The 25855-nt window shown below is 36.8% G+C and overlaps 1 long non-coding RNA gene across 4 annotated transcripts in view; it reads right to left on the bottom strand.

Annotated features, from left to right (window-relative positions):
* Positions 1–25855, bottom strand: part of LOC137861204 (uncharacterized) — a 185047-nt gene that overhangs the window by 13175 nt on the left and 146017 nt on the right. For 2 of the 4 annotated variants that reach the window (XR_011099463.1, XR_011099464.1), the window contains exons 1-2: positions 11894–12777; positions 813–954 (exon numbers count right to left, since the gene is read on the bottom strand). This is a non-coding gene — a long non-coding RNA (uncharacterized lncRNA). Of the gene's footprint in view, positions 1–812; positions 955–11893; positions 12778–25855 lie in introns of those variants that run through there. The other 2 variants (XR_011099466.1, XR_011099465.1) reach the window with 1 other exon arrangement.

Raw genomic sequence — 25855 nt, 5'->3', positions numbered from 1 at the left:
AAATAAAATAAAATGAAGGTTACAAAGAGAGCTTGAGAATTAGCTTTCATGTCATATTTTGTAGCAAATTGACAATAATCAAATATCTCCTCTAACTTATGGTAACTCATAAGAGTCCCAAGATAATGGCAATAGAAGTTTGAAAGATACCCAGTCGAACCAAGACACTAAGGGGAGCAAGAAAAGGATGTGTTATGTTCTCTTTCTCTTCTGACACAAATTTTGGTTATTATTTTACTCAGAGAGGTGCTGTTTTGATCAAGACTGTGTTTTCTCTAGTTCTCTATCACCTGGCCAAGTCTGTTATCTAAAGGTGGAGCAGCTTTCCATCACTGTTGACTTTTTCATGGACACATATTTTTTATTTTGTAATTCCTTACTAACACAAGTTATCTTCTCTCTTGAATTCAGTATTTAAGACTTCAATAATTCACCAAAATCCAACAGCTATATTCTAACATATAGGCATGGAAAACATTCATAAAAATTAGGAAAAGCAAGCTAGCTGTTCCTCTTGACATACCGCACCCTTCCTGTCTCCTAAACCAAACAATTCACTTCTCACAACTAGCTGTTATCCCTATACTGAGGGTGGAGGCTCAAGTTTATTCCCTTGTCTATCAATCATGATTTCCACAGACACACTTGGACTTAGCAATTTGTGCTCTTTGGAGTCAAGGGCTGTAGTAATCACTGAACAAAAACCTTCCTTAAAAAGAAAAAAAAAAAAAAAAAAAAAGGTTATTTCTGTAGAACACAAGAAAGTCACAGCGGATGTATCATAAAAACTATTCAGCAAAATATTCACATACCTAGTTTAGGAGGTATTTATGCAGGGAAACCATTTAAATTTAATGTCCTGTAGATTCTTCACATAACAGCTTCTAAATTTGGTTCATTGCTGGAGCTGGCAGCCCTGATGTGGGCTGCCAAGTCTCTTGGTTACTTTACTTTCTGAAAAAGAAGAGCATTATTTTAACCTGTCTTGTATCTTCTAGTTCTAGCCAAACCAAATGTTAAAAGTGAGACAGAAAAAACACTCAACACAATCTTATGCTAACATGATCTTCCACAATGTACAGTGTTCTTCAGAGTCATTGTTTCTTGACAATATTCCTACTTCGGATTCATTTTAATTGTAGTTACATTATTAATTGCAATTATAGGGGATGGTAAACTACAGCAATATCATCCTAAATAAATCCTTCACACTATGCATAAATTTATACATGTGTGTGTGTGTGTGTGTATGTATAAATAAATTACGCTGGGATTTACCAGGAGTTCAGAAATACTTTACCTAATTTAGCTCAAATCCAATAGGAATAAGACTTAATCCTTCAAAACTAATGCCAAAAGCTGGTGTCTGTTATGGTTTTGGACACGTTATAGAAAGGAACAAAATCACAACTATAATACAATTTCAAATGTAACAACCATGGAATTATTGCTAATGCTTCACGGTACTTACCAAGCCTGAACAAAGGCAAATGCATTAATTTCCACAACTGTAATTTACAGCACTAGAATCAACAGATTTACAGTAAGGATTTTGTAGTTTTTCCTACTGCATATTAATGATTTCTACAAAATCACTTTTCTTCATTATAGTGGCTCAATTTTTGCTGCTCCAGAAGTTGTCTCCAGAGATGCTTCAAGGAAGAGCCATGGGGAGGAGGGAAAAGATTGTCCCTTTCATTAGCAGTCTACATTTAAGCTAATTCCCTTGACTCATCTATTTGCTTCTCTTTTAGGCAATCAGTCCTTTGCTGTCAATGCCAGCATGCTGCTGGTCAATGGCAAATACTTCAAGATTCATTAGAAGGATCTAGCTGATTAACTTGTGAGGCTTTGCAAGGAAGAAAAATAGCACTTTTTTCCTTTTAGGTTTCATCACCTTTAATGGAAATACTTTATTTCAGAATCTGAAATCTATACGTTTACAAGAAAATCAAAGTATGATGCTTTCCTTGTGATTTCCTAAAAGGATAAGAATACACCCGAGTATTTCTCTGTCCATGGCATCATAATCATTTGACTCTCATCTCTCCCATTCTCAGTATGAAAACGCTTCACAAATGAACGGCAAGCAGATGGCATATCATTTTCTCAACTGGAGATCCTTGGATTTGATTTGTCACTCACAGAATGCTGGCAGAAAATAAATTTTGTGCCCCAGTGAATAGTTTGCATAGTTTGTTTATTCTCTGATAGTATTTAAAAGCTATGGGTAAACATAATAAGGGCTTATATCACATAGATCATATTTTTTTTCTCTCTCCCTCTGCCACCCCCCCCCCCTTTTTTTTTTTTTTTTTTGAAATTATAAGCATTGCAGTCACAGACAACTTCACTGCTTTGATTTTGCTGCCTCTGAGCTGCATTTTGGTGCATTGCTCCTGTTTGCAATATCATTGTTAGCCGCATCCAAGCATCTCCCTCTACTGGGTGCCCCCGCTCACACAGCCCACCCCCTAAGACACCCTTTCCCAGACTAAGACTATCCAGCAGAATGAGTACATCCATAAAATATGCAGTCCACCATTTATATTTAGTGGATTTATTTACCAAGAAGCAGCTGGACACCAGGCCATGTCCGCCTGACCAGAATGTATGGCAGAGTTCAGGGTACATTTGATTAGTCTCCCCAGTATTAATCTCGATAAGCATACACATGAGGGTTGGCTTTATATTGGCATGCACCTCAAACACAACTAAACATGCCTATTAACCAACACAAGTTTTCTCAATTCCTTCGATATTTAGTAAAGTTTGGCTCAGCACCTATGCTATTGCCATGGCAGCTGATGAGGTATGTATCAAACTCACAGCGTTCATGTGGGACACACAGTCCCACATGACAGACACATCATCAAGGTGGTTTGGAGACAAACATACAACCTGCAAACAGAGATGATGCTCTGAGAGATGGTGCCTTCGTTGCATAAGTTCTCAGGTGCTGCCTAGAAGATCAATAGAAATATATCCAGTTTGATAGCACTATTTCTTATTTCAAACACTACTTCAGGATACACTTTTATTTTATTTTTTTAATTCAACTTTTCATTTTATTAAGCTTTTATGCACAACCTGTTGCAACCTTATCAACAGACTGCAGTTTGACAATCCCATTTTCCTGAGTTATGCAAGTAACTACCAGCGATGTTACAGTGATTCCATGTGATATATGGGTCAATGCCTCCCATTTTCAGTACACAACTGCCGATCTATCAACAGCTTAAATGATCTGTTTGTAAAATAACTAATGCACAGGGAGATTTATCTAAAATACTTAGTATATTGTAAGATGAGAAATTTAGAAGCCATTATTCCTGCTGAAGACACCAGAAATGTTAACTCACAGCCTGCATGAGGTGGAACTATTTCCTGTCAGCGTTACATATTTTGTGTCATTCAAAGCATCCTAGGACATTTAAAAAAAAAAAATAAAAAAATTTTTAAAAACGGTTTTGTAAGAAGCTTCTCAAGTAGCACTAACTTGTTTTTTTGGGGGGAGTTGGGGTATGAGAATGCTTCTTTTTCCAGATTGTTCTACTATCTCCAACACAGCAAACAGATTAGTGGGTTCATTGTCAGAAGTACTCTACTCTAAGCAAAAACTTTCCAAAGCCTTGATACAGTATTAATCAGTTATCCAGGCTTTGCTGCTATCAGAGCAGATGTCTAAAGCACAAAATCCATGTAGGGAGCCCTTAGAAGTTTGTATTGTTTCTACCGCCTAAGGGGTAGATATTTAAATTTTCTTAATATTGAGCCAAATCAGTTCTTAACACAGTTACACAAAGCCATCACATAATTCAATAGAAAAATTGTCTGAATCTAATTAATCCCATAAAATGACAAATTATAATATTTTTTAAAAATCTATACTTAGTAGATAGCCAAATGGCTACAAACCACATTACGCTGAATGAATCAGATACCATCTGTGATAGAAAGCCTGCTGAATAATACAGTCTAGATGCAAAGCATATTGAACAGAACAAAACATACCATATAACAGATTTATAGTCTTAATCCACACAGAAAATCTGCTAAAATAGATCAGCTCTGTCACATAACACTGCTTTCATCTAGTGTCCAGGAGCACAGTACCACTTTGACTCATTTAGCAGATCAGTTACATGCTATTCCTGATTTCATGCAGTGATGATTAAGGATGAAAAATACCACAGACAGTTGGCAACTGCAATAAATCAAAAAGCTTTGCTCAATTTTACTTAACATATTTGTATCAGAATTTTAAAAAATATGATTGAATTAGTGATGTACAATAATTGTTTTCTGGGAAGAGTCTACTACGATAACTTCAGGTCTTCAGATTTCATAAGCATTTTAAAACATGAATGTAAATTAAGCTTCAATAGGTTGTTATGAACTCACTGTCAGGAGATATATACTAAAATTAGTTGCTATTGAGACTTTTGTTTGTTGAGAAAAGGCCAAAATTGTAAGCCAAGTAATGGTGAGATGAACTATATTAATCAAATGAGATTTGGCACAATTACCTAAGCCACTTAAGGTATATTATATATTCTGTTCCAGCCTTTGCACCATAGACCCTCATCAGATACAGTAAACATCTGCTGGTTTGAGGATTATAGACTATATTTTCTAAATTTATAGTGCTTGGATAGCAATTTCAAAGACCCGACTTTGAGTTTAAATCAAAGCTTCAGCTGCCCCCCAAAACTGAACACATAAAACCATCCTAATGAGTGCTACCAGTATTATTGTCTGTCAGATCATGACAAACACCTCCTACTAAACTGTGCAACAGCTAGATGTTGAACAGTAAGGCAGTATTAGCCAGTTTCAAGTTTTCTTTTGTCTGCCATATGCCATAAAACAGGAAAAAAAACAAAGGTTATTCTGAATTCAAGTTGAATCTGTTGATTAGCTGTCCTCTTATGCGAGCAAAGAAGCAGAGATGTGGGTATGTAGTAAACAGGCTATATAGTCCCTGCATATAGCTGCCAACACCATTACTGCACCCTGAATTCACTCCACAGTGCACACTTAAAAGATGCTCCCTGGTTCAGATTACTTGCATCACATCAGCCCCAATAATAGCCTGGAATAAAATATACATCACAGCATTTGTCCATGGTATCAGAAGTTTCTAGTGGCAAACAAACTGCAATATTTACAATAGTTTTCAAAAGTGGATCTTGGGAAACCTTCTGTCTTAGTACTTAATCTGATCATTTCAGAAACTATAAAATCAGAAGCCTCCAAGGTCTCATGCCTGTGTAGTTTCATTTATTTAAAAATTAATCACAGACTGAAGGAAAGAACAGTAGTCCATTCCCACAAGAACTGACTTAAATTCTGCTGCCTTGAATTTACTTTGTTGTAGTCTTTCCTTTTAATAAAGTGCTCCCAGTGATTTAAGTATGACTGGTGGTAGTAAGAGAGATTTATTATTATTATTTTACTGTTATCAAATTAAAGGGTATTTGGGGACAGAAAAGGTCTTTCTTATATAGTTGTCATACTTGAGTTTTCATTTTTATGTGTGTTTATTTAGAAAACACATTCAAAGGAAACATAATAATATAAACTCTAAAATATTTTAATTTAATAAATGTTCTCCCCAAGCCATTAATAACAAACCCTGTAAATAATAAAGCTGTGCTAGCACATCATTAGACTTGCTTGCACTTTTTTTTCTTGTTCCACCTCTGCACTTTGCTTTTTTTCCACTGGTGAATTCCCTGAATGAAGAAATATCCTTCTGCTGCCTTTGTGCATGGAGTCATTGGTTCCAACTGAAATATTTCAGAGATCTCACATGCAAATATAAAAGTGTGCTATGTGTACTTGTTCCTGTGTTTGGGCTAAATCCACTAAGTTTTAATGTCCGTATGGCTCAGAAGTGAATCAATGTGTAACCCTGACTTCCTATGCATATACCATAGAAATTGCATTGCACAAAACTATTTGAGAAAAGCTCATGTGTTTTATAGGAGATAGGCTTTTTTTTTTTTTTTTTTTTTTTCCCATCTGAGGGAGTATGGGCAACAAGCAATCCTGGAAGTACGTCAGTACATCGGCTTCACCAAGAAAGAAATAAAACATAAAGATTTCAAATACAGGTGTCCTCTCTTGTTTCCTGGAGTTGCAGGAATTTATCAAAATCTTTGCACAAAACAAGAAAACTCCCTTTACATGATGATGAGGAAAAGCCAGGAAGCATGTACTGAGTATAATAGCTGCAAACATCTTCTAGCTTCTCAAAAACCATGAAGGGTCTTGGAACAATAGGAACAGCAATTCACACAGAATCACAGAATTTCTTCAAGATCGAGTCAGTACAGCTGACCTACCCATACCTTCAGCTTGGAGAACATCATCGTGCACATGTAAGCAAAGTAAGGCCTCTTCAGCTTCTCTGAGAGACAGCCAGGAACAAGAGATGAAACATACTGTTACATCAAGACAGAACAAGAGAAGGTCATGGCAAACTCTGGGTCTTCATGTCGCTGCAGAAATGAATTACCCAGTTTCAGGCAGCAAAGGAATCTGCCTCAATATTGGAAAATACTTGCAACTCTGAGAAGTAACATTTTCATATCAAAAAAGTATCATACACTTCCTAAATATATAAATATATAATTATTTTTTTCATCCATGGAACATATTCAAGTATTAGCGTTTTTGCAAATATATATTGTTCAGTGACAGTACTTGGGAAGACAAAAATTGCTTGTTTTCACACCTTTGAATGGTGGCAGTTGAGGTATTTGCACTGCTGTCACTCATTGTTCAGCAGCCTTTATCACTTCACACAAACCCCAACAAACCAGTCTTTCTTTGTTAAACCAGTTCAAAAGTTGCTAAGTGGAAACTAGCAATGCTTTCAAAGCACTTTCCTGCCTTTATTTCCAATGTATTTTTATACAGAAATTAAAAATAAATAAATAATGTAAATGATTAAAGAGTTTGCCATAAGAAAAGGTAATTGCATTAGCTACAGTGGTTTTCCTCCCTCTTCCAGAGCTGATTCTGACTCAGAACCTCCACTGCAGGTGAGGAGCAAATCTCTCACTTGCTTGTCAGCAATTACACGGTGGTTCATCATATTGATAAGAAGTCACTCCCACTAGTTTCTTCTATACAGATGCAGTCAGAGCTGGCAGGGTAAACCTACCCCCATCACTTCAGAAGGACGCAGTAGAAACACACAAAGGAATTATATACATGAATTATAACTTGGATTATATAACTATTACACAATTAAGTATTGGAATTAATAGATCCAAACTGATTGTACTTAAAATCAGAACTGCATTATGAGAGAATCTTCTAAAACCTTTATTCAAAACATGCCTAAAATGTGAAATGCCATAGGTTTGTCTTTCCATATCAAGTCAAAATGTTGTGTCAGGAATAATAATTAAAACAACAACAACAAAAACTATATTTTAGGTTATATGTTACAAATATTAACTTTATGTTCTAGGTATGGTTAAGCTCTCGAAATAGTTAATAAAAATCCTGAAACTTGTGGAGAGTAAATACTCTACATATAATTCCATAAGCTAGTGCTCATCAGTGTATTCATATTTAGTCTTTCTAGCTTTGTTCTCTACTTCTGTTTAATTTCTCTGTTCTACCTAAAGAAAAGGAGGCAGTTTTTCTTTAACCAACATCCACTGCTGCATTTGACTTGAATAATAGCTGAAAGAAAAGGAACAATTATCTCCTCCTCTTGAACCACACAGGCTTTCTCATTACATGATAAACGCATTGTCATTTTCCAATCCCTCCACCTTCACCACCTATTATTGCACATTGAAACACTCGGAGCAAAGCTTCTTTAATTGTTTATCACAAATACACACAACCACTTAGTCTAAAAGGAAGGTCTATAAATGTGAACTCCATCAGCCCTGCTTATTCAGTGCTTAGGCAGTACTGCTCCATTCAAAGAAGGAATGTGAGACGACAGCTACGTATTCCCATCCTGTAAATACAATCTTAATCCAGGGCACTGTAAAAAGTCCTATTATGATATTTTGTGGGTGTTCTTTGACGGAGATGATGCAATAAATACAAAGCTATTAAACAATAAAATAATTATACAATCATAATCAATGTGGACAGACTGTTCCTGACTGATAATATGAAAAATGAAGCATCCTTAGCTACAGTAAGAATGGTTGTACTAACCTTCCCTTAGGAAACAGTCTACTTTCCAATACATCAAGTAATGTGTCCTCTTCCACTTTCTCTCATCCTGAAGAAGGTTTATCTGATACACAACCTAAGTACCATTTTTATTTCCTAATTTCATTCAGTTTTTCATAGCTGTGCTCCCTGTCATTATGATAAGTAATTTTATTTCCTAAATGTTTGCTGTAAAAATTACTTTTAATGTGTGAGCAACATGATATCTGAAGAAATCATTTATACAAGCCAGTGTGTAAAACTCAGGCATGGTTAAGAAAACAAGTCACCTTTAAAGTATACATATTAAATTCTTTTGAAATATCAGAACAGTATGTACGTACCAGATGATACTATGTGACCCATTTATAAATCAGAATCAAAGAATGGATGGGGAATTATATCTTGGTCTAACAAATTGTGATCAATCACTGAATGTGCAAGTGTAGCTTGTTTCAATTCAGAAACTTGGAACAAATTAGAGTAGTTGTAACCTTGAGAAAAGCGCACTTCTCTATCTTTCTGCATTGTGAAGAAATGAATTAGGCATTAATAGGAGCAGTCTTGATAACTAAATAAATTCATGTTGCATCTGTTTTAACAGTAACGTGAATGTGTCTACTTTTTAAAATGATGATTTTATTTTTATTAATGTTCAGTTGTGTACTAGAAAGAATTCTAAGATGTAGCTTAAGGTTGCTTTAACCTTCATGATCTACTGAACTGGATAAGAATGCAGTAAAAAAAATTAAGGCATGATTACATTGACAGAAGGTGTGAATAACATCTACAAAAGGCCAGTATACATCTATGCAAAGAATTTCAAAATAGACATTTCAATGCTTGTAATATGTAGCAATCCACAAATTTTGCTGATGTATACATTTATATTTGCTATGACCAATGAATAACTTATATTAGGTTGTTCATAGCTGCAGAATCCAAAGCTGTGGTTGGCTTACACTGGACATAAAGTGATTCATTGCTTAACTTCATTTTATTTCATCAAAAATAATGGAGCATAATTTGAAGTGTCACTACTTATACTCCTATAGGAAATGTCTTGCACTTGTCTTGATTTCTTTGCAGCTGACCTGCTGAAGGTCAATTCATTTGACCTTCATTATGGATCATGGGTATATATGTGAGTTTCAGTAAGCTTTGATTCCTTTAAAAAAAAAAAATAAAAAATTCTAAGGTGAAATACTACTTTATATAACAATATATAAAAACCCAGTATTTACTAGGTTATTATGAAGTGACTGCAAGTCAAATTCATGCCTGAAATGAGAAAAACTCTACTTTGACTACATTTTTTTTTTTTTTTTAATCAATGTTCAATTCTGGATAATATTTTGATCTATTTTCCTAGTTATTTCTCCTTCAGAAGATTAGGTTCCTAAACAGAATCATAGCTAAAATAAATCAACTAGTGTGAGTGACTCTTCAAATATTTCTGGTTTTAGAGAGAAGTACTAAGGGAGAAGGAATAAACTCTGTTGAGATTTTGAATTTCAGTCATATCTACATTACTCACTTCCTACTTGCTTGTTGAGAAAGATCATCATCTTTCACTGTTTGGAGAACACTCTGCCCAGCAGGATCCACATCCATGATTAAGGTTTCCAGGCAGTATTACAGCACAAACAAACACATCAGACTAAGCATTTCATGTCTGCAGTATCCCAGAAAAGAGCAGTATGCCTACTTTTTTTTTTTTCCTCATCCCACAGCATCTTTTTATTTTGCACTTGTCAAGACATCACTACTTTCCTTCCTATTTTTTTGGGCACAACAGACACATGGTAACTTATAGAAATTCTAAAGAAAAATATTAATATATGGCAGCAGAGCATTACAATTTCTTGAGTTCTCAACATTTCTTGCCTTTTTTTTTTTTAATGAGAAAACTTAATTCTGATCTTAAAAACACACTTGTGTTAGAGATATGATTTTCCAAAGAAAAAGTTGCATTTTGTGTGTGACTCTGTTGAATCTCTTTAAAACACATGATAAAAAGGAGTAAAAAAAAAAAAAAAAAAAGAAAATCTTCTTGATAGTAAATAGAGGAAATTCTTCAAACTTTAGTAATATTTACTTTTGATGATGTGATTATTTACTTGTGTGCCTGTGTAATTCAAACAGAAGAAAATATCAAACTTTCAGACCTTTTCCTTAAAAAAGAAAAAAAAAAATATTCTTCAGAGATGTGACTAAAAGAAAAATTACTTAAAATATTTTTAAAACCTGTTTTTCTTTTTCTCTTTTCTTTTTCCTTTTTAATATAGCAACTCATGACAGGTCTTTTTTTCTAGCTTGAAGCTTACTAGCATGCCTGTGTACAAAGGACATAGCAAATAGCATAGCATAGCACAACGACATTGGTCTTATCAAAGCATCTGTTTATCTGGGCTCTGGGCAGGGATTTTTCTCTTTCATACATCATTCACAACTAGCCAGACTGATTTCACAATGTCAACTCAAAAAACAGCGTTAGTGTAAAGAAGAAAGAAGAAATTATCTTTTACTACTGTTTTGAATATTAGCCACACTAGGCCTGGATTTCATTTTCTCTGCCCTACTTCAGAGGTTTCATTGATAGCAAAGGCCACCAAGCAGGACAGAAAAATAAGTAAAATTTTTTTTCCTTGTTTTTGAAATTTCTTCTGTTATCTATGAACACAAAACATATAATCTCTGATGCAACAAGAAAGGCACTGATTATAACGTTTCATTACCCAATTCTCTATTTGAATTAAGAAGCTCTTTGGGTGTTACCTTCAAAGCCACAAAGAGCAGTTAAAACATTTAAGTCCTCCTGGATATTAATGGGAAAAGGGAACCTCATATTTATTCAGCTTTCCCCCTTTGACTTGTTTCTATAGCAAAGAAAGAAAAATAAGGCAGATCATAAGGGCCAGATAGTAAGCTTTACTTTAGAAAGTAAGCTTTATTTAAGGGCTCAAGCATCTTTCAAGTAATATGGCTTTTTCCCATATTTATCATGATTTCAAACTAGGAAAAGGAAAGCAAATTTCACTACTGCGGTTACTAACCAGATGAAGTGCAAATGACCACACAGGAGACAAACTAACCTACATGCAAATCAAACTGCATGCAAATCGTAACTGAAACTCAATCAAACTGATAAAAAGCAACTGTGATTGTGTGGACATCATCCTTATATCTTATCATGATGTACACAGAGCAAAGAACCAACTCATGAAGTTGATCAAAAATTGGCTGTGAATAATCCTTGCTAAATCAATTGGAGAAAGGCACTGTGCTGTTTTAATCTGAAGCATCCCAGATAAGATCTCCATTCACAAGTGAGTTTTGATTTGACAATTAAAATATCTTGCTGTTTGGCTAGAATGAAAAAGACTTGTTTTAGGATAACAGAGACTAACTTGATTCCCATAACCACAATAACTTAATAATTAACATCACTCTTAATTCCTCCATACAAATGAATCATGTGATCTTTTCAATTTATTTAAATGAGAGGTGATTGCTGAACAATGCTTAAAGCCCACAGTAGGAGTCTTAATTACAACTAAGATTCAATTTAATGAAGATTTAATCTTCGGTATAAAAAAATCATTAGTGACACTTTTCTCCCAAAAGAACAAAAATGCACAATTCTATCCAACTTGACATGAATGCAAGACAGAAAGAAAACTGAAAATTTCTCACATACCTGCTTTTGAGTTTTGCCTCGTTTGTCCCAAGTTACTGCAATTGTGTGGCTCAGTCTCTCAGGCACAGTATTTCCTTCTACGATGAGTATCACAGACAGCAGTAGAAAAGCAGCATAACTACAATTTTACCACCTTGTTCCTGTGGATATTTTGCTGAAGGGATCTGTCACAGGTGTTTTCCGTAGATATTGTTGGTGAACCAAGGTGTGAAAGAGGTCACGTCTCTTCTACCCTGAACTAACCTCTATTTTTAGCAAGTGATTTTCACCTGTTCAGGTCAGACACCTGTCTTCATAATTTCAAGTCTGCTTAGGTGGTTTCCACATCCTGAAAGTCAGTTGGTGTCTTTCAATTCTGCTGCAGCAGGCAGATGTCAGGCCTCAGGTCACCAGTCCTCCCGCTTGGAGTGACGGGCGTCTGGATAAATCTGCTGATGCATACACATGACATCTGTTCTCTAATAGACACAAAAATAGGATTTGTGTGGGCTCACTGTGAAGGAGCTGCTACCAGCCTTCAATCTGGGGTAACAGCTCTGGGGCCACCTTCATGAGCAACATTTGGTATAGGACTATGCCCTTTCTTAAAAAAAGCTCTCAACTTACTCAGCAACATACATTCACTCCTACAGATTTGCAACAGCCTTGAAATGAATCTAAGTGGCTCATGAGAGTTGACATCCTTACACCAAGAAAAAAAAAAATGTAATCATGGGGCCTTAATTTCATAACATACTCTCTTACTTTTGCCCTAGAAAGAGATGCATTTATTCCATACTGCTTCAGACTCCATCTAATGTCAGAAGCCCACTCTGGGCAGTTGTAGGCTCACTACTGTGAAACTTGTAGGTCCCAAGTTAGAGAAATTGGAGGAGACCTGGGTTTTTGCAAGACCACGGTCTCATTTCTCCAGCTCACGGGCATTGAACTGTGTTTCAAAGGAAGAAAATGTCTTTCATTACAATTATTGCTCCAACCTTCTTCTCTTGTTCTTTCTATTCTTCATCCAGCAATCTCTCCTCGGCAAACCAGCAAAGGACAGGAGGAAAAAAAAAAAAAAAAAAAAAAAACAAACAAAAACACACTACCACCAAAGCACAACAGCAACAACAACAAAAATCACACCAAACCAAAACCCACCAGGGAACCACCCAGTTTGCCAAGCTGAATAGTTCACTGTGACATCCTCTCCCCCAGTTTCCATCTGCCTCTGATTCAGCAAAAGCAACATCTCTTGTCCTTTCAGAGGTAAACCTATTTCTGATGAGTCTCCAGGAACTCCCTAAAATGGTCATCATTATTAATAATGAAATCTTGATCTGGGGTGCAAGTAAACTGCTGTAGCTTGCACTCCTAAAAGTGGCAGCCCTGTTTTAGCTCAATGAATAGTTTGTCATTTTGTCCTACAAGGGCAGTAGGTTGACTTAGGTTCATCAGTCCTTTCTTATCCATATTGGGGATTTATATTACATTAATGGTTACAGTTCGCAAGAGACTAAAATATGAATAGCTGATTATTTTTGTTTTGGTCAAAAACTCTTTTGGGAGCCTGACTGAAGTTGCTGAACAACCCCGACTTGATCAAAAGCATAATAATGTATTTTTACAACATTAATTACTTTACATAAAATTACAGCAGCAAAAAAAGATACGGTTTTGGTGTGTTGCTCATCCTGTGTGCTCAATATTATAACTACAAATGCTTTGCTTCCTCATGTTATCAGAGAATGTTGTCCAACTGTGTTGCGAGGTCTCAAAGAGGAAGAAACTTGGAGGGAGGGCAATGAGCTAGAAGAGTTGTTGGCTTAGATCCCAATTAACTGATCTTCTGGAAGAAAATATATCTCAGTGAGGGGTAACATTTTATATTAGGAAAAAGGAAGGAAGAACGCTGCAGAAACTGAGATTATTTTCTTGCTCATACTGAAGAAGTACTTAAAAATGAACTCATTAGAGGCCACTGCATTGTACATAAACGATCAAAGTTCTCTTGTATGTTGAACTAATCTGTCAAGCAAAGGTCCAGAGTTAATCCATCTTGCAAAGGGCCAGATTTGTAACGCACTAAGACAACCATTACAGGGTAAAGCTCTACAGAGACGTCAGACATCAAATCCCTCAGAAAACAGTTAAAAGCAAAGTCTCTTTACCTTGCTGAGTGCTACACATCAGCTTTGTTAATCCCTTACTAAAGTTAAATATTTAGAAGCCAAATTATAAATTAGTATAACACAGTAATTTATTGTCTTATTATCAAAAAGTAATAGCAGAAAAACAATTTTGAAAGGGCTCTTTTCTGTGTCTAACTTGTCAATTTTGCAAAACTGTAATTTCCCTTGTGGGAAAGCCATTATATTGCAAGTACACTACTGTACATATTGGCTGCTTTTCCATGATTTATATCCAGACTTTTGCATAACATACTGTCATTTCACACAAGTAACAATCTTTAGTGGTAGATGAGATGTACAAAATAGCTTCTTGCTCTCCAGTCCTTTGGAGATGCTGCTTAACTACAGGTTAAGTGTACAGGTTAAACCTTAACTAAAGGTTAATTACTTAAAAGAAAGGAAGCATCACAATAAACAGTTATTCCTGTAGACAAAGTTGTCGTCATTATTTTTTTATTTATTTTTTTTAAATAAAAATGGATTTTAAAAATTCTAAGTATTTAAATAATATGAATAATCTGAACTGACACACAGTAATCACTGCACTTTCCATACACATTTTGCTCCAGATAAACTTTTAAGGCCACTGTAGTTTCCTTGCTAAGCATTTCTCTTTATTTTAGATTTGCTTTCCTCTGCAAAAGAGGAATGTGAAGTTCACTTGGAAAAAATATATGTCCTGGGGGCATTCTATAATGAATGACTTGGCTTTCTCTCTGGAAGTGTTTGTACTATTTTGAGAAATGGATATATAGTGGGGTGGTTACCAGCAGTTCCTTTTGTTGTAATTTCTGAAATGGAGCTTCTCATGTTTCAGAGAATAATTGATTTTTTAAAATAGCTTTCCTGTAGCTATACAACTCATTTTATTCTGACACTTTTTATTTCTGCTTTCCTCCTCCCCCTCCTGAAGCTTAATTACCTTTTGCAGTAATATACACAATCAAATCAAACAGCTAGAAGATAGGTAGTTTCCCAGTATCCACAAGCATTCACAGAGGAAAAAAAGTTTTATAATTTTGTCATAGACACTCCAGTTATCTTCCCCCACCTCCATTATCATATTATTAAAATTGTGCTTTCAACAGAAGTGATAAAACAATGTGAAATCTTTTTATTGCTCACAACAACAAAAAATGTCTGTATTAACATCCTGTTGTGATTACACGCTTCACATGACTCACTGGTATAACACATAATATTCTTCATAAATACGTCTTCAAGACTTCAAATCTCATATGCGTATATATACGTGCATACACATACGCATACACACACGTCTTCCATGGGTTTCATTACAAACGATGCGTTCACAGCATACGGTTTCTCCTTGACTTCTTCCCTTTAGGCAAGCAGATGCAAAAGGAACAAAATGTTCACAACTCAAAAAAAAAAATACAATCTACGTTTTTCAGGTACTTTGAGAAGGATACTTACACAATGCTGTTCAAATCTACCTCATCCCTGCTAATATTCCTCTCTCTACAGCATGCCCTTTGGAGAGAGTTTTTACCAATATCTCCTGCTGGAAACTTGCCACTTACTTTTGGCAGAAGCAAGCAGCTGTGGCCTGTAAGTGGATAATCTACACCTGGCTGCTGCCTGATTGCCCTCTGTTTTAGTTTGTGGGGCCTCATAGCTTCCAGACAAAGGGAAATTAAGGTTCAGAGAACCTTTGAGACAGGTCAAAGCAGTACCCTGTCTGTGGTGCTCTCTGCCAAGAGAGGTTTTGGGCAATGAGAATGGAGGAGGCAAGTTTAGTTTGAAAACTAAGTACAGCTCACAGACATAACACCTGAACGATAGCATCAGGTAAATAATTGTGGTTTAGTTACTAGTTCTGAGCTGTGGGAAAAGAAGACTAACCCTGAAAAAAACAACCACCACAAAAAAAAATATCAGATCCTTGCCTTTGCAGAGTGTCAAGTCTTACAGTCTAAATATTAATTAATAATATTGATGCTTCAGTTGTTTTATTAAGGTCAATGAAAGCTTTTTCCAAGGAAGGATCACATTTATAGGCCCTGACTCCCTGAGCTGCCACTGCTTTGATTGATCCACTGGGGCATTAGCAAGCAGGAAAGCAACTTTGGGAAGCACACTGGATCAGACTGCTAATGAAGCTATATCGCATGGCATCCAAGCATGTCACTGGTGCCACAATATATTGCTACGTTTTCATATGCAACACACACCACCACCAAAAAACAAACAAACAAAAAAAAAAACATTCTAAAGGGAAATGAGAATATCTATTTATACACATACACTTATATGTATACATATTTTCAGTAGTCTACATACACTGATGCACATTTGTGAAGATCTCTATGGTGGTTGGCCTTTAAAACAAGACACCAAAGCAGAGCTTTGAGAGCCAAATCTCAAACATGGGGATACATATTTACATACTCATGCCACAAACCCTTCAAATAAAAACAAAGTTGATGACTTAAATCCCCCCCCAGACTACTAGAGGCAGGCTTTTGGTAATATTTCTGACATCAGTTCTATTGTTTCTCCTTATAATGCACTGACCTAGATCTGTTGGTGTAATTTTTCAGCTTCTAATACTGATAATATTGCTTTTAGACAGTGGTTTCAGGGTCCTTTTGAGATGAGTTCTTCAAAGCTGTAGCTTAATCCATTCTTTATTAGCTTCTGTAAAGTGATTACTTCTTCAGGGCTGGATGGAAGTACTTAAAGGAAATGAGCATTCTGTTACCAAACATCACTGCTCCACTTCTAAAGCATTTGCAGGATTTTTAACGCTTTAGGCTTGAATGATAGGGATATAAAACAAGAGAAGACACTAACAGAAAAGTTTCATATGGTAAATGTGTTGACACCCTGACATTTTTTTTTAACGAAATCCCCAAATGTGACAGGTGCTCAGGGACTGATGGCCTGTGACGGGCAATCTTGAGGTCACTGGTGCTGATGCTACTGTTGAGATGTCATTTTATTTTTTAGCTCAAAATGAAAAATTGCTCTCTGCACGTAGTTTATTAGAATCCTGTTGCAACTAGGGGCTAGGGAAAAGTCACATCACAGCCTCAGATTACCTTTACAATGCTCCTTCCATTGTGCACAAATAAAAGACAAACAAGTTTACTGCCTCCGCCAGGCTGCAATTAGAAGATGGGGACTTTCTCCTTTGTGTCCATGCGACCTTGTTCCACTAATTCCATGAAACCTGTGCTGATTAAGGCTAGTTTAGCATTGTTTCAAAAAAAGTTATTCGATGAATAGCTACAGAAAATAAGTACCACCTGATGTCAAGGAGAAGTATCTGCTTCTATGGCAAAAGCAAACCCACCATCTTGAACACAAAGTGCAAACCCAATACAACAAAGAAAAGATGAAAACAAAGAAGGGAACAAGTTTCAGAGCTGTTGAAAGCCAGAAGCGTTAAAAATATCTCCCTGGCATTATTTTTATAGATGCTTGCATTCCGGTCCAGACAATGGCATCCATTAACTTTTGGAAAGAAATAAATATACATATATTGTGAAGTCTCTTTAGGAATAGAAATAGTCCCCCCAAACCAAAATGGTGATGACAAACCTGTGCTAAGAGTACAGGGCACATGACACCACTGGCAAGAGAGTTGAGACCTGACCTACCACAGTGTTAATAAAGTGGCTTTGTTCCTAAATTGACGGGAGAGAAACAGTCCCCTTTCATCTACTGTTCACCTGAGCAGCAATGAGGTATGGTCAGACTCGGAGAAGCACAGCTTGTAAGGAAATCCCAAACATCAAAGAGTGCAGAGACTTGCAAAAGTAGTTTTGAAGGTAGACAAACTTTTGATCCCATTTATCAAAGTACTTGCTGTTCCCATCTCAAGGTGAAACAATAATAAATAGATAAAAAATTAATTGCCTTCCCAAGCCTCTTTAAAAAAAATTATATTGAATTTTTTTTTTAGGAAAACTTGGCATAGGGCAATAGGCTCTTGAAAACCCTTATTAATTAATCATTCCAGCCTCCCATCCTTCACATGCTTAAGGAATAAACCAAGTACAGAGCCAAGACATTCATTTTAATAAAAGAATATATACTGTCCAAAGGAATGCAGATACCTGAGAAAACATAGTTTGGAATAAGAACTAGAAACAGACCTGCTGCTGGGGACCACCACCTGAAAACTGCTGGTCTTCAGGGAAAGGTCAGCAGTATGTCTAGGAAAGGCGAGCTCCCTTCAGAGGGGAGATCTAGAAAAAAGTGCTGGGGGCACGTGCAGGATTCAACAAACTCTCTGCAATAGCCCCTTTTGACTCCTTTTTTGGCAGGTTGACACTCTGGAATAATTAATAACTTTGTAGAAGTGCTGTGTAATCTGGCAATTACAAAAGGATAGCATAATGCAAACATGTTACATTTCCAACTTCGACAGAATTGATTTACATTTCTGCTAGTAATTTCACTCCAGCAGACTCAGTTTATATATTGGGGGCAGCATCATACATCCCTAAAAGCCTCTGTCAAAATCTTTTTTTTTTTTTTTAATTTATTTTTAAATTTTAAAGCTTAGTGAGAAGACAAGAAATAGTGGTATAAGACAGTACTGAAATTCAGATATGAGAACTGCAAGTTGAGCACAGACAATGTGATGGCCACTTTCTGGTTTCCTATATACCAGCTTCCATAAAGGAAGACGAAAGCAGTCCAGGCCATTCTGACAACTATAGTGCCCTAATAAAACCAGTCAGTTGGATTTTGGAGCATACTGCACCCACCACAAACCTTACAGCTTATTGTCTGCAGATTGAAATGTCTTTCTAATGAAAATAAATTCAGTATGAGGCTGTTGGTGTACTTCAAACCATTCCAGGCGTTCTCATTTTGACAAAGCTTATAGAAAGGTGTTCTGTGCAAAAACGCTCAACATAGGGAAGGAATAAATAGAAGAACCAGGTTTGAAAGAGTGACAACTCATTCAGCCTTGATTTATAATCTAATAAAAAGAACAAGTACTTGTTCCACAGGAAATGTTCTTACCTCTGCATCAGGATTATTTTTTTTTTTTTTACACCTTTGTTTGCTTTCCCATGTACTTGTCCTGTAAATTCAAATTCATGTTCACCTGCTTATGACCAGAATTATTTTCTCTTGTTCTTTTCCCTATATCATTCTGTGGCCTCTCCAAGGAGGGGACAGGAGTTAACCTTGGATAAGAAGCACAAGCATCAGCCTTCTCTTAGAACAGCTGAAAAGCCTGTCACTGGTGCAAGGGGCCCAAAGCTGAACTCTGTAACTTTGCCAGTGTGTTTGCTTTAACTATTCAGCTGAATATCTTGAGATGCCAGATATCAAAAAAATGAATTCTCCATGCCTTAGCAAGTCCACACTAAAAATTATTACTTCTATTTTTGAAATTTAGACAATATTATCTCAGAATTAATTCTATTTTTACTTAAATTGTACTAAATTATTTGAATTTAATAGAGACATTACATATTATCATTCATGAGATTATTGAATACATCCCAATCTTAGCCTTAGATTCTTAAAGATTACTTGTAAAAAGCTGTAGAAAAAAGTCATCAACTCAAGTTTGGGAAACTCTGCAACCAGCAGAAGCATTCATCTAGTTAGGCAGTACAAGTCCATTGAGAGTTGTGTCTTTCCTGGAGATTGGCTACTTATTTCACCAACTTCTTGGGACGCACTGTCACATTCTCTTAGGAAAATTTAAAAAAAAAAAAAGTTCTTATTAAAAGTCCAAACATTTTTAATAAGATTAGAACAATTCCTCAATTTTATATCTTAGAAGCAAGACCAAATAAAGCCTCTTTTTTCTCTGCCTTTTTTTTTTTTTTTAATTTTAAATAATGTAACTTGTTTTCCTAAGTATTTGTTAGTGTTATCAACAGGAAAAAATAGGAAAAATAACATGGTCTATACAACACAGCTTGAAACCTTGAGTTCTGTATTTGCTTTGCCAAGCACCTGTTTTGAATTGGTCAAAACATTTCACCTCTCTCCTTTCTCATTCTTGTTTCTTATCTGCTTTATTTTGGCTACCGCCTCTGCAGAGCAGGAGCCGTTTTCTCTTTTTGTGTTTGTACAGTGCCAGCCACGACGGGAGCGTGGTGCAGCTTGGGGCCCTGCTGCGGACACCTTGCTGGTCAGCTTTTGGGGATGCTGGGGAAGATCCTTTTGTCCCCCTGACAGCCTGGGGTGCGCCAGGTGCTGTGCCTGCTGGCTCGCTCGTGTGTTGGCCACGCTGCTTCTCGGCAGCCCGGGGGGGCAGGAGCAGGGCAAGGTCTGTAAAGTTTTGGCACACTTTGGCCACTGCCTGCACTTAACTGCGGTTTGGTTCTCAGATAAATCAGAAGTGAATGAGGAGAAGGAAGGGGAGCCCACATTGCATGTCCCACAATGGCACAAGAGGCACGAGATAGCCAGGTGCCAGGGGAAATGGGCAGGTGGGGAGGGGACTGGTGATCCCCCACCCCAAAATGAGGCATGGAGGAGGAAAAGAAGGGCGCTGCTCCTGCCAAAGCTCTCAGAAGAGATAGTCAAGAATGTTATGTCTGAAACTTCATTCCCATCTAATTTCGGCTTACCTTGGATATTCACGTCACAAAAGCCTGAAGTGCAAGCACAAGATTCAGCCAAGATTCAGCCAGGACTGGGCTTACTTTCCTTTGGAAGGAAGCACTTGTCACTATTCCAGCTTTCCCTCATTCCGAAATATTTTGCTCCTCAAAGCCCTTGGGGTACCAGAATCAATATCCCAACCAAATGCAGCCAATCTTAACAGTACTGAATTTAAATGTGCTGTTAGCAGTACCTCTGCTGCTGAGAAGTGTTACAGCAGAAATACTTTCAGAAACAGGTGTAAGGAACCACTCTAGCTGGGCTTGCTTTGCACAGCTTAACGCTCCTGAGCGTTTCCCTGGGGAATGACTTTGAGAAACTTGTCTACTTCATTTTTCTTTCAAAATTTTCTTTAAAGGAATGCTGTCTAAGGATGGAGTGAATTTTATACCTTCCAGCATTTATTTGGAAAACATTAAGAACAATGTCCCAATACCGTGAACGTTTATGTATGTCACACTACACTTGCAGGTGACTCACATAAAATTATTACCAAAGTATACACAGTCAAGGACTACAAATATTTAGGCATTATTACAGTTTCCTCAGGTCATATATGCACTTTGTTTGTCCTGCTGTCAGGACATCAAGCAGCCATAAATCTACTCCAGTATCCACCATCCTCCAGCACTGATAAAAACTTGTTGCAGTGTTCACTATTTGATTAGTATTCATCTTTAATACTTTATTTGATCCATAGCACCATTTACTTGTTAGCCATGCAAAAATTATTTGCCATATAAATTATGCATGGGAAAAGACCAGAATTGATTAAATACGATTCAAGGCAAAGTTGTTAAACAAGGCCATTCCTTTGGCATCCTGAATGATGACTGTGTGATAGCTGCTACCACACGCACGATGACTCAAATCGTTCATACCCATCAAGCCACTGTCCAGGTTGCCATTCTCGCTGTCCCTGAGGGCACGTTTCCTTCTCATGTAAAAGGAATCCGGCTCACATTTACTTTCAGTACTGCTCACTCAAGACCTTAATAAATGAAGATCTGCATCCACATTTTGTCCTCACTGCATTGTGTTTGCAGCAATTGTTCAGATGCTCTGAAACCAGTTCAGTGAAAGCCACTGAGCACCTTCTGTGGGCAGGTACCTCGCCAGAGCCTTATTTTTAGATCCCATTCTCTTCTGGCTCTTGCTCTGCCTGTTCAATGTCAACAGTATGAAATGAATTCTGCTGGGCTAAGCTGTCCAAAAGCTGTAAACACAGGTATGTAAGCTGCTTTACAGGAGCTGTTTTAAATGTACAGCTGGTTTACAGAGAGACAAGCAGTTGAAACCTGACCAGGCTTTAAGGCTGGCTGAGAATATTGCTTTACTAATCTGCTTGACTTCCATGACAAATAAAATAATAGAAACTATGGTGAAGGGCAAAAACAGTTGTGAAATGAAAAGCAATGATATAATTTGAGGTCACTGAAATAAGAGGAAGAATATAAATAACTAACAACCTTGACATTTTTAGGAGGTTACAGATAAGCATGATAATGGAAGTTCACATGATGCAATTTATGTGAATTGTCACAAAGCCATTAATAACATTTCACATGACAGGAGCCAGCTCACCTTGCTAATAAATCTCGGCAACCCTGGGCATTTCACAGGGATGGATAAAGACACACTTCCAAAAAATGAAAAGGATGTGGCACTGCTTGCACAAGAGCATTCCCAGAAGTAGAATTTCTGTTTCATTTACTAGCTTGTTTCCATCAAAGGCATCACTGATGTAAGAGTTTTACAACCACTTTTTTTTTTTTTTTTGCCTCTGCTGACAAAATGAAAACCAACCTCTCTAATAATTATTAAAAATACAATGGCATGAAAAACAATGTCTCTTTTTGCATGAGTAAATTTTGGAGTAAATAACCTTTATCCCCCTTTTCCTTCCATAAACTCCTTCTGACTTTGAGAACCCTTTAAAAAATAGTACCGTGCTTACCTTGGTGTGAGAAAATACTGAGATTCTTTTTAATGGTAGTAAAATGGCAGTCTGCCACTCACTTTTTTGTGTGCGCATGCACACTTGGGCCACCAACAGGGGCCAAAGGTTTTCTTCTCTTGGTGCAACCAGTAACATTCAAGCATAAATTAATAACAGGCAAGCCTTTTCAAGGGGCATCAACTGTTGCATTGCAAGGCTTGCAGTATCAGCTTTACCCTGGTCTTTTCCTTTCTCCCTGCTGTGGCATTTTAACATCTTGTTTTGAATTTTCTGGGGTGGACTTAATTAAATGAACCCAACAGGTTGTGTTAGGAGTGGATGCATCACTCACAGGACCTAGCCCCAGCACTCAGGTGGGTCCAGGTAGAGTCTGTCCCCTGGGATGCATCCCCCTTGGCACCTGCTTGCAGCAGGTAGATGAAAATGGGAGCGAATGGCAAGGCTGAAGCCCTTTCTATACCTCCTGGTAAGCCCCAGACTGAAATGTTTATTCAATATATCAACCCCTGTGCTGTTACAAAGTCTAAAATATGTTGCTAGCAAATAGATATGCACAGCAAATACAAAACCATGTCGGAACAGGCTGAGGCAGAAACGTGGAGCTTTTAAGATCCATGATTGTTTTAGAAAAACAACACACTGATGAAGAAAAAAAAAAAAAAAAAAAAAAAAGATGGCATTATCACTGAACTATTCATATTCAATTTAAAATGGATTAGAGAGCACTCTGAGGGTAAGTGCTGTACTTTAAGTAGCAATGATATTTCAACCATGTATACAGCCTATTACATTTCATCTCTGTACTTCTTATGAAGGCTTCAGTTCAGCTTCTGATACCTACACCGTTATTAAAGCTGCTTGTTGTAATAAATTAAAGGGTGTCAATGCTCTTTTATATAAATCCTTCACATGCTGTCCCTCTCACTGCCTCTTCAACAACCTTCAAGAGCGCAGATGCAGCCAGAGATGCAAGAGTGCTCCCACTAAGAAACCCAAACTGATATGGCTACAGGGGATATCTGGAAGAAATAGTAGAAAAATTGGACAAACTGAGTTCTTTGGCAATGCAGAGAAGTGAAATTCACCTTGCAGAGCTTTCTGCTAAAGGACACGAGCTGGAAAGCCTGCATGGGAGGACTGGAAGCATCACCAGCCACAGGATGTCCATCATGTTCCTTCATATGGGATGTGCATGGCACATACCCACAGGCATCGCAAGTGGCTCAGTTTTAGTGTTGTAACTGTTATGAAATCTTTGTCTGTAGTAAATTTAGTAAATGTCTTTCCTCATCCCACAAAACAGACACTACAGTCAACACTGTCCAGATTGCACTAATCTCTCTAAACCCATTGTAAAACCAATTCCCATAAAACCTGCATATTGCATATTGATTTTTCTATTCATATTTTATTACAGCAAGTTCTTTCTGAAACCATATCACCGCTTTTTGATCCTTCCATTGTAGCAGTTTGTGCAGCTGTAAGCTGTAATTTAGTTTTCTTTTGCATAATCATGCATATATATACACACATATTCAGACGTATTTCTTCCATAAAACGTCATTGATTTGAAACAAAGAAAATATCCAGATTTCCACAGTTCAGATGACAATATAGAAAGTTCTTTCACAGAACAAATCTCATTAATCCCCTCAAAGGCAGAGTTACTGGTTTCACCATCTAACGTGTGATTCCCTAACTCCTTATCTCCATCACATTCACATTCACATCTAAGAGCACGTGGATACCCTTGAACTAATGACACCATACGAGACCTAGATCTTTTGCCATAAGGCAGGACAGTCTTATTTTATTGACACTGGGACAGCAGAGGTGCCTCCGTGCTGTTATTGTTGCCATAAGGACATACCAGCCTGACTAGCACATGGTCACAAACCACCCCCATTTCCCTCTGTGAGCACCAAGTAGCTCTAACCTCAGCCAGCCTACATCCATCTTCTCCAGAGACAGTGGAAACTCTCTGAAATGTCATTCATTTTTGAGATTATATACTTTAACTTGCATTTCAAATAATGAAACAACAAAACCAAATACCAGTTATTAGGAATAATTAAGTTTTGGTTCATTACCTATGATTTTTGTCTTATAGTTATTGACCATTAGAAAGCATGGACTCTTAATTGGATGTCTGCCTAAAAACAGCAAATTAGTATCTGGTTTTGGTTTAGTTTTCAGTTTACTAAAAGAAATAAGTTGAAAAATAATGAGTGAGGAAAACAAATGGAATACAAAAGTATATACTGAAAATAGGATAGTGAAATTAAATTTTATAATAAATCACCAAATTGGGAGTAATAAAATAATATATAAGTATATGTACATTAAAGAATTTTGACCAGCAGTTTCCAAGTAGCTAAGCTCCAAGCACCTTAAGAAGTAATTCACTAATGCAGTCAAAAGACTGCTCCAGTCAAGGCATCCCACTACCAGAGAAAACTGTACTTTAAGTTCTAAAAAAAAATTGCATAGTGAAAAGTCTCACTCTAATATCAGATTTTTTTCAAGCCTCTATTTTTTTCTACCCTAGGGACTAATCCACTTTTCTCCTTAAATGGAAGAGCGATCTAGTTTAAAGAACAGTGTCTTCCTAGAAAGCCTCGGATGTGTTTGAAATTACTCTGGTTTTGTCTGAAAACATTTGGTGCAAAATGGTAGCTTCCCTCCAATTGCCTTTTTTTTTTATATCTAAAAATATAAATAATAATAAAAAAAAAGGAATCAGAAAACAAGTGGTTTATTTTTTTATGTGAAATTAAAGAACACTTCTACCAAATATTAAACAATTCATATTTAAACATGGGTATTAATCCATTCCTCATTTTTGTTTTGTTTTGTTTTGTAAAATGTTTCATTGTATTTAGAACACTATAGTGACTTCTTTTTCCCCCTCACAGGATGGAGTATTTTCTGATATTCTGCATTTGAGTAGCAAACTCTTTAAGAATGAACATTGAAAACTGTAGAAAACATCAGAGCAACCAACTCCAGATTTGGGCAGAGCATGCATTATGGTTCAACACGTAAAGCAGTATCAAAACAATAAGAAACAGAATTGTTTCACTGAATTGCCATGGCTCCTGCTGCTTACTTGGCTTCCTCACAACACGCTCTTCTTGGCCACAGTGGTAAAACAAACTGCTTTGAGGAGTATCTGCAGTGCATGATACCAATACAATGCCACTGTAACTGGGGAGGTCATGT

The sequence above is a fragment of the Anas acuta genome, chromosome 9, assembly GCF_963932015.1.
Source record: "Anas acuta chromosome 9, bAnaAcu1.1, whole genome shotgun sequence".
NCBI classification, from domain to species: Eukaryota; Metazoa; Chordata; class Aves; order Anseriformes; family Anatidae; genus Anas; species Anas acuta.
The sequence above is the reverse complement of the archived record's forward strand: the minus strand, read 5'-3'. Positions and strand labels throughout refer to the sequence as shown.